Source organism: Triticum aestivum, chromosome 6A (genome assembly GCF_018294505.1).
Source record: "Triticum aestivum cultivar Chinese Spring chromosome 6A, IWGSC CS RefSeq v2.1, whole genome shotgun sequence".
NCBI classification, from domain to species: Eukaryota; Viridiplantae; Streptophyta; class Magnoliopsida; order Poales; family Poaceae; genus Triticum; species Triticum aestivum.
In genome coordinates, this window is record NC_057809.1 from 19,030,763 (window position 1) to 19,041,253 (window position 10,491).

At 44.2% G+C, this 10,491-nt stretch overlaps 1 pseudogene; it reads right to left on the reverse strand.

Annotated features, from left to right (window-relative positions):
* Positions 1–1,638: 1,638 nt before the first annotated feature.
* On the reverse strand, positions 1,639–8,921 carry LOC123130057 (uncharacterized; annotated as a pseudogene).
* Positions 8,922–10,491: the final 1,570 nt, after the last annotated feature.

Consider the following 10,491-nt stretch of genomic DNA (forward strand, 5'->3'; position numbering starts at 1 on the left):
GGCAAGGATGACCCGAGAGAGGACGGTGTCGAAGGGCAGCTCCTGGTCACCGAGAACAACCCGGATGATGTCGAGGCGCTTGTCGAGGCCGTGAAGAAACTGAGTGCGAAGATCCACCTCGGAGACGGCGTGCTCGATGTCGGCGAGGCCGTCAGTGAGAAGTTTCATGCGCCGCGCGTACTCGGCAACGGAAAGATCTCCCTGCTTGAGGTTGTGATACTGCCGGTTGAGAACCATGAACCGGGCAGCACGGTTGGCGAGGAAGAAGTCCTTGATCTCGTGCCAGAGGGCGTAGGTGTTGGTGGCGCCAACGACGTGATCCACCATGGTGTCGGCAAGCGTGGCGTAGATCCAGAGGACGACGTGGGCATCAAGCTCGAGGTAGGTGGCATCGGCGTCGGGAGGAGGAGGATGGTCGATGAGGAACTTGACGCCGTGGCGAATGAGGACCATGAGGAAGAAGGATTTCCATTTGTGGTAGTTGTGATCCGCGGGGTTGAGGAGAAACTTGATGTGGTTGGAGATGTGATCATTGTAGATGGAGAGGCGGGGAGTAGAGGGCGGCGGCGCCGTAGGGGCGGAGGAGAAAAGGGGCGCAAAGTGCAATCCGGCAGCGGCGGAGGAGCTGCTGAAGAGAGAGGGCGTCGTACCGAAGACGAACGGTGGAGAGGAAGTGGAGGAGGTGGCCGGGGTGGTGGAGGTGGCGGGCGCCATGGAGGAGAGAGAGCCCGGCTAGGTGACGGAGTCCATGGCAGCGGCGGACGGGGAGGAGTCGGTGCCGGCCATGAGGAGAACCTGAAAGCAGCTGATACCAAGTTGGAAAGATATTTCCTTAATTGATTTGTGGATCACAGTACAGAGTATATATCAAGGAGAATTGCACGTCCTATACAAGTGGCACTCGGGCTCGACGTGGTCTCCTGATCCTATAAACACGGTATAAGTATACAACATTACATGAGTATAGATATTTTGCTAACAGCATGCTCAACCAGCTACCACAGGCCTCAATCACCGCCGCCCATGAGGGACCGCCGCCGCCGCCCAGGACTGGTCGTGCTCAAGGTCGCTTATTACTCCACTGTTGAAACAGGCGTGTGGGAAAGTTCAGATGCATGTTTCATGTCTTTCAAGTATTGTTATCGAAAAAGTATTTCCCCCGCTTTGTATTTCAAAGCAACCAACACCGATACAAGGATCGTTGGGGCGAACAACACATCAAGCCCAAAAAAAAGAAGAAGAAGAAACAAATGCCAACAACGGCAGCTCGACAAAGCGCGGATGACCCGTCACCGCTATGCCCTCCAGAAACGAACCACCACAACCCGAGGCTCCGAACCGCCGCGTACCAAGCAGCACCTTCAAAAAGGAAAGCGACACCGACTACGCTGCTGCCCGGGCATGTCCTAGGGTTTCCCCCGGCACGCGGACGGAGGTGAGGGATGAATATCACCGACATCCTCCAAGAAGGAATGGTCACATTGTTACACTAGCTTACGCTGGGATATGGAGCGTGCATTGGGACGGATTTGAGCAAATCTCATAATCGAAGGTCAAATTGTTGATTCATATTATGCTTATAAACGCAAATGCATTTAAAGATATTCATTGCAATTAATAATGATACTTATGAGTATATCTGTTTAAATTGCATCCTGCTCATCATAAGATCGAGCCACCGATTCGAACACACAATTATGTACAATCCTAATATGTACAATCCAAACGTATGGAGTCCGATGGGTACCAAAAGTTCAAATAGGAAACTCGTACAATCCAAACATATGGAGTCCGCTGGGTAAAGATCAAACGGGAAAGTCGAAAAATCACAGAAAAGAAATGTTACGAGTAGATATTCCCGACTTCAGGAAACAAGGATTCTTTCACATCCCTCAGAAAAGGCAGGCCTGCCATAAACAGGAGCATCTTGATATGCGTGACAAACTCGCCACCGGTGGCCAGATGCTTGGCGTGGAACGCAGCCCCACAGTTGTATGCAATGTAACAAAGCATCTCTAACCACACCGTGGAGATGAGCTCCCAACGATCGCCTGCTTCTCCAATCTTAAGCAGGTCCGAGGCGACCCGGCGAGCTCGATCCAGCACGGGGTAGTAGTCTTCATGGAAGAAGGAGCTGTCCTCGTCACGAATCTCCTCGATCACCTTCCTCCGATCATCAGATCTCCCTCCGTGCTTCTCCAGCAGCCAACGTGACACCTCTTTCTGACCCTTAGTCACCACGTAATGACCTTCACTGCCGGCCATGGCGCCGCAATCTGCAACGAGGTACATGACATAGTCTGACAGCTCTTTGATAGGGCCTCTCAGCTCCGACAAGCTGCCTTGTACATCCTCATGGTGAGAGTGAGATGAACCGTCGTCTTCTAAGTGCTCCTCATCGCCGTCTACGGCAGCAACATCGTCGGTGGCGAGCAAGCATATGTCCGTCACAATGTGCCAGAGAAGCACACTTGACACAAACTCCAAACCTTGGATGTTACAGATCCGGAACACCTGATGATGATTTGCACCGTCTTGCTTCGTTTCAGCCACCCATTGCGCCCACTGGCCACGGAACTTGCCAACACCAATGTCCCATTCCTGGACGTGTGGGGTGGCCGCTATGTCTAGCAATGTATCAAGGATGAGCTTCTTGAGCTCAGGAGAGATGCTGATATGCGTGATGGCCCGGGGTTCACCGATGATACCAACCCAACGCATGGCCGGCCGCAACAAGCCAGTTTCTTGTTTCTCCTTGATGCATCCTTGGATCATGTTGTACTGTGCCATTTTCGCCGACCACTCTCCTTTGTTCCCTGGATGGAGACGCCTGGCTACGCAGAGCAACCCTGCGATTGCACAGCGGGCACGTTAGCCGACACGAAACGATGGTCTTGTATGCCCAGCATGAAGAGATAAATGACATGAAGATTGAGCATGTCTCCAATACGACAGCGCCGACAAGCAGCACGTAAGATACGATGACGTCAGCTGCACCTGCGTCATGGACATGCCCCTTTCCGGTCATCCTTCCCCTCACGAACAACCCAAGCGCCACCGATGGCAGGGCAAGAGCGACCATCCGGTGGAAGACGTTATAGAATGGGAGCATGTGGAAATGGCGCGTGCCAAACTTTGTGTACAAGTAGTCATAGATCAAGGAGAGGTTGATCTCAGCCAGCTTGTACGCCATGTGGACTCTGTGCTCTGAAGATTGGAATAGCTCTACCGCCTGCTTGATGTCCTTGATATTTTGAGGCATCAGAGAGATTGAAGGGGTCATGTCCATGAGAAAGTGGAGGCTCAGTTTGAAGCCCTGAGCTGCCAAATCCAGGATGATCTCGAAATTCCTCTCTTGCTTCATGGAAACCACAGCGCACAGGTGACCATAGTACCCCGGCGTCTCCCAGGCAGCTTCGTTGGACGCACGCGAAACGAGTTTTGAAGTAGAGCGGCTTGTTCCGGGCGCCACTGAGCCAGCTCTCCTGAGTGCCCAGATCCTTTCGGAGTACTTCCCCGCCCCGGCAACGAACATTAGCACCATGGGCGCCACGAGCCACTGGTCATTATTATCTCCGCTGAGCTGCTTGCTGACGACGTAGGTGGCCATGGGCACCTGGGTGGCGAGGCTGAGAAGGTGGCGCTTCCATAGCGCGTTGTCTTCCATGGAGAAGGCTGTCATGGTCTCTTGTCCGCCGAGATGGAGCAGCAGGAATGGCGCCCAGAAGAGGGCCAGGTGGTTGTTGCCGCTGCCGCCGCCGCAGCGGAGGGTGAGGCGGCCGAGGATGTAGATGGCGAGGGAGTCGGCCGATAGGTAGGCGAGCCACAACAGCACGTTGAGTACTCGGGAAGAGTAACGCTTGCGGAAGCCCGAGAAGAAGAGGAGGAAGACTTGCAGGGAGAAGCTGGCCATCACCATGCACTTAAGCTCCCACTCATTGATGAATCGGTGGGCACGTGACAGTGAGCTGATGTAATCATGTAATTAAGCACTAAATAAAATTGCTGCATGGAAAATATGAGAGACTGAAAGAGATCTAATTACCTTGTCCATTTTTTCTGTCTTATATATTAAGAAGTATAAGAGCGTTGAGATCACTAATATTTCTGTAGGAAGGGAGTACTAATTACCGATTGATGCTAGTGAATTGGATTTGCATAGGGATGGTTGGTTTTGATCGTGGTGACTGCTGGGCGCATGCATGGTTCCGTGTTCAAATGTTTCTGAGCGGAGACAATGATCAGGTCTTGATGGTGGTGGCCTTGTTCTTTTTGGGCTAATGTGCAGGGGAATGCTGACGTTTGGCCATGGAGGGGGTGATGTGCTGGAGATGCCACTCAATTGAGGGACATGCATTGTTGTCATCTCCCTCTGGTGTTTTCATTGATCCAGTGACGTACTCTTTGTGCCGATCGAAAATGTGGTCTGTTAGATGCTTGGTGAGCTGAAGGAGAGATTTTTCTTTTGTCTTCGCTCCTTTTTCCTAAGCCTATGAGCAATATAGGATGGAGCATTACATTTGTGTAATAGTTATAGCTGCATGTATCTTTTTGATACAGAGGCTAGAATATAAACAATATACTTCCTTTTCAAAAAAAAGGCAAGCAACAATAAGCTATGTGTTGCTTGCCCGTTCATTTTTATACAGTTTTGCTAAAGCACATCTAGATGTGCCATAAGTATTGCACATCTAAGTCCTATGTCATTGATTTTACATCAAAATTCGTGTGGATATTTTTCCTTTTTTTCCTCTTTATGTTTCATTCACTCACTTAGACGTGCAATAAATAGAACACATCTAGATGTGTCCTAGACACACTCTTTTTTATATTACGTGCCACTAATTGTTAGCTCAACAATTTCTTAATGCCGCACATCATTATATTGGTTGTGTGCGTATATAGAACTATTACTCGTCATATGGTGAAACTATTTGACATCTATAGCAACGCATATGTATATAACTAGTCCCATTACTATCTGATGATGAAAAGCAATCTAGGACATTTACATAGTTATAAGATGCCGAGGATTCCAGACACCAAAAATAAGGGCTTCTCGACAGTATATGTGTTCTTTTAAATTTTAGAGAATTGTTAGTTCTCAGTTAACTGAGATTTTTTGCAGTTCCCTCGGGTCACAAATTTGGAACAAATTAAATGTATGTATAATTTATTTTATTAAAGATAAAACTTTTTTTATTGAAGCTCTAACTTTTTCCTCTCAAAGATGTAACTTTGTTTTGATATCATTGGAAGTTTTTAACTGAAACTGGAACAAATTGTATGTGTGTGTGAAACATTTTTTTCTTATAATCAAACTTTTCTTATTTAAAGAGAAATCCGTTATATATATATATATATATATATATATATATATATATATATATATATATATATATATATAAAGTCAATTACACTGGTGGTGCTAGAACTTGGCGCAAATAGTCACATTTTCCTCTCAAATAGTCACATTTTAGAGAATTGTTAGTTCTCAATTAACTGAGATTTTTTGCAGTTCTCTCGGGTCAAAAATTTGGAACAAATTAAATGTATGTATAATTTATTTTATTAAAGATAAAACTTTTTTTATTGAAGCTCTAACTTTTTCCTCTCAAAGGTGTAACTTTGTTTTGATATCATTGGAAGTTTTTAACTAAAACTGGAACAAATTGTATGTGTGTGTGAAACATTTTTTTCTTATAATCAAACTTTTCTTATTTAAAGAGAAATCCGTTGTGTGTGTGTGTCTATATATATATATACTGGTGGTGCTAGAACTTGGCGCAAATAGTCATTTTAGTGCTAGAACTTGCGGCATATATTAGAGTGGTGTAAAAACTTGGCTCGAACGTATAAATACGGTGCAAATCTCATTTGTATACGGCTGTGACGCTGACAAGTAATGACAGCGTGGTATAGGGCCCGCTGGCAGTGACTGCAAAAAACCTCAAATTTTTATTATTATTTTCTCACGAAAAGACCCCTGTCAGATGTGTGGCATCCGGTGGGTTCCATTTGTCAGTGAAACATCACTAATTTTATTAGAATAAAAAATAATCTACCGAGGGATTCATACTGGTGACCTCGGACTAAACAACGTGCGCAGCTAACCATCAACAATGAGCTCGCATAACGACCTAGAAGCAAACAGACGTCTTATATATCTTTCAATTAAGTAACATAACTATAGAATTTTAATCGTAAAAAGTGTTACGCCCATGGGGTTTCAAGCCAGCTACCCAAGTAAACCAATTACAAGGGCGTGCCACTCCAACTATGTACTTTCATGTGTAAATATAATTGTTACAGTCTATGTTTTTTAAGAAATGTAAATTGTAATTATAAATAATGTACATATAAATAAAATATATTAGACTAAAAATGCTCATCTATTAATTTTAAGAAATCTATAAAATGAAATTATGAATTAATTATATGATTTAAAAGTTTTTCATATTAAATAAAATTACAAAGTAATTTTAGAAAATATGTGTATTTAAAAAAATTATCATATCAGTTAAAAAATTTAAAAGTTTTTTTTATAAAATATTCATGTTGTATATAAAATTGTGCAGGCTTTAATCTTCGATGTTGTTTTAATAAAAAAATGTGTTTTCTTAAAAAATAGATATGTATTATTAAATTAATATAAATACATGTGCAAAAAATAGCTTAGTGTGCCTTGTACTACAGATTCTCAAATGAAAACGTATTTACAATTATATGTACACTTATAGTTTACATTTTTTGGGGGGCTAAAAAGAAGTAAAGAAAAAAAACTAACATGTTTAAACTGTTGTATAAAAGGTTAACAATCCTATTAAGGCACGAAATGCCATTTATTGTATAGTACTCCCTCCGCCCCGAATTACTCGTCAGAGAAATGGATAGAAATGGATGTATTTAGACCTAAAAATACGTCTAGATACATCCATTTATGCGACAAGTAATTTAGGACGGAGGCAGTATTTGCTAGGTTCTCCTCGTGGTAGCTGTCTGGTCGCTGCTACGAAATCCCACGGCTGTATTTTTTTTTTTGAATTAGAATTCTTATTTTACGTTATTTAACAAGATATAAAGGCTGAGTATACTTATATGACAACAACTGTTATCTGGTGTGTTGGCTAGCCGTGTCGAATCTTTGCCTGACTCCTATTTTTCTTTCTAATACTAATAAAATTTGTGATGTTTGGCCGATACGTGGGACCATCCAATGCCACACACGCATATACTAGGTGTACACCTGACAGGAACCTTTACGTGAGAAGAAAAAAAAATTGATATTTTTTTTTGCAAAAGAGAAAACCACACGCCTAGTCTTCACCATATGGTCAATGACACCGGGCCCTATGCCATGCTGTCATGCCTCGTCAGCTTCACCGACGTATAAAAACGAGATTTTGCACCGTGTTTGCATGTCCAAGCCAAGTTTTTGCACCACTTTAATGTATGCTGCAAGTTCTAGCACTAAACTGATCGTTTACGCTAAGTTCTAGCACCACCGGTGTAATTGACTCATATATATATATATATATATATATATATATATATATATATATATATATATATATATATATATATATATATATATATATAACTTTTCTACATGAAGATGGAACTAATTTTTATAATTAACTGAAATGCAAATAGAATTTGAGTCACTTGATAGAGAGACACCCTACATTTATAGGAAATAGTAGTAGATGCAGAGAAACAATACACCATCTTTTTCTCCAATGCCCACTTGCCAAGTTACCGTGGAGAACTATTCACGTTGCTTTTAACGTTGTTCTGTCAATCTTGATCTCGCATTTATTTGGGACTTGGTTAACTGGGATAGAGCCTAAGACCATGTTGCATATTAGAGTTGGAGTATGTGCCTTTGGGCCATATAAAATTGTGGGAATGATGTTGCTTTTAACATACAAACCATCACTAATTTTTGCAGGTTATCTTAAAGGCATCTATTTGGATCCGTATGTGGTCGTTACTCAGCCATGTGGACCATATTGAGCATATGAATATTAGGTGCAACCATAGGAGATGCTTACACAATATACTTACAACTGGTTTGGATGACAATCCAATAATAGAATAGATATTTAGTCAGTTTTCTATATTTTTTGCTGGTTATGGCAAATTTATCTTTTGAACTGGTCGTACTAGTGTTTAAGACTTTGTTTTGGACCTGGTTGATTTAACGTGCATCAAGAAATGCTGAGACCGGATACTCCTCCTTTTCCAAAAAAAAGGAGACCGCGCACATGTGGTTTCCTTTAAAAGCCTGGTTCAACGTCAGCCAACCAGACTGCCCGACAGCCAGTTATTGGAACAGTAAGTAGGACCGCGGATGACACACGACGACTTTGTCAGTCTTGGGCTGTTTTTCTCGAATTAATGCATGGTCCCACAATTAATCTCCCATTACTCCTTTCGTTATCTCTCTGGCTCCTTTCCGTCCTATATTTTTTCTTGATAGGCCTAGGGTCACCCTCTAGCAGGACAGATAGATACATGCAACGGGATTGAAATGGAAAAAATGAAACAAGTTTGTTGGGGAAGGTGAGAGGCCAACAATATCCTTGTGTCGTGCTCCTCGTCTCCGATAGCTAGCTGGCGGCGATTTCCGGCGAATACAGCATAACGGCGGCGAGATCCGATGGCGTTTGCGAGCTTGGCCATGTAGCTTAATCAGAAGGAGATCTAGAGGTAGAGCAAAGCACGTAGCTAGGGAAGGATAAAGCGGGGAAAGTCTCGACTAAAGTATGGGCTCGACGGCTAAGTGTTGTGCGGGCTCGCCTGGAAATCGAATGTAACTCCCATATATTAAATTAAAATACACGGTAATGTAAGCTTAGTTACCTGCGTTGAGCTGCCTGAAAGACACCAACTTCTTGGAGGTCCCTGAGAGTCCTCATGTCTGTCGAGCAGACGAGCAAACAACAAAGGCCAACTAAAGGAGAAAGGGTTCGGCCGGTCCCACTGTGCACATGGGCTGGGCCCACGGGTGCTGCTTTTCCTTTGCCTTATCCCTTCATCGTTGACTAGGACGCGGCACACCGCATCTTCCTCACAAATCACGACTCCCTCTAGGCACACCGCCATCTTAACTATTTTTAGATGAAAGACATACGCCCGACTTTATAAATAAAGCCACCATGCAGAGTAGCACACCAGCATCCAAGCAACCACAGTAACAGGACAAACCAAGAGAAGAAGTTTTAGTACATGGCATCTAGCTAGAAAAGGCACATAGGGCAAACAAAAGACTAGTCGAGTAGACGCCAGGGTTTAAAAAGCTTCACGATATCTGCACGCCAAGGAAGAAGCCGTAGCCCGAATCTTGGACGCCATAGCATCGAACGCCTCGTGATCAGCATCCCTAGTCAATGATCTCCACTGCTACAAAAATATTCCAATTTTAAATAAGCAACCAGCAGGATTAGCTGGGAAGATATGCTCGATGATAAACTTGTTTCTAGTAGTCCACAACGACCAACAGATCGCTCCAAACCCAGCCCAGAAGACCCTTTTGGAATTTCCAGATAGAATGCTGACCAAACCCCTAAGGTCCTCGAAAGAGGAGGGATCCCACGACACCTGAAGCCAGGAGCGGATACAACACCAAACAAATTTAGCCAAGGAGCAGCCGAAGAAAATGTTCTCCGTGTTTTCAAGTTCCCCACACAAGGCGCATCTATCCGAACCTAGGCCATTCCTTTTTCGGATTTGGTCTGCTGCAGGAACCTTCCCACGAAAAGCTTGCCAATAGAGAATTTTGATCTTAGGCGGAACGCGGGCACTCCATATGCACTTCAACTTGGAAGTAGGGGAGCCCGATATTAGTTTACCGTACAAGGATTTGACTGAAAAGTGACCAGAGGCAGAGTGGGGCCAGACCACCGAGTCCTCTTCCTCCGAGAGCAGAGGGAAGCAAGCAATAAGACGATGCCAGTCTTCTAACTCTTCAGGAGAGAGCGTCCTACGAAGGTCCAGGTCCAAATTATTAACCCAGAGGTCGAAGATTGAGATCTCCGGGTCAGGACAGTAAGAAAACAAAAACGAAAATGTCACCGCAAGGGTGGCCTCCCCACACCACCAATCCAACAAAAAGCGAGTAGATTTTCCATTCCGAACATCAAATTTGACCAAAGATTGGAACAACGGACAAACTTTGATGAGATCTTGCCAGAATTGGGAGCCGCCAGAAGCCGGCGCGAACATGGGACTAGACTCAGGGAAGTACTTAGCTTTGAGAATGCTGAGCCACAGTGGGGCATCCGTAGAAGACTTGATTTTCCACCACCCACTACTAGGGAAAAGCCTATACACAGAATCTTACCAGCAGCGCGCTATAAAATCAGGCGCTGCTGCTAAGTAGCAGTAGCGCGGGTTATAAACCCACGCTACTACTAAGTTGATAGTAGTAGCGCGGGGTATAAACCCACCCTACTACTAAGTGGTCTCCACCGTGCTCATCGGGACAAG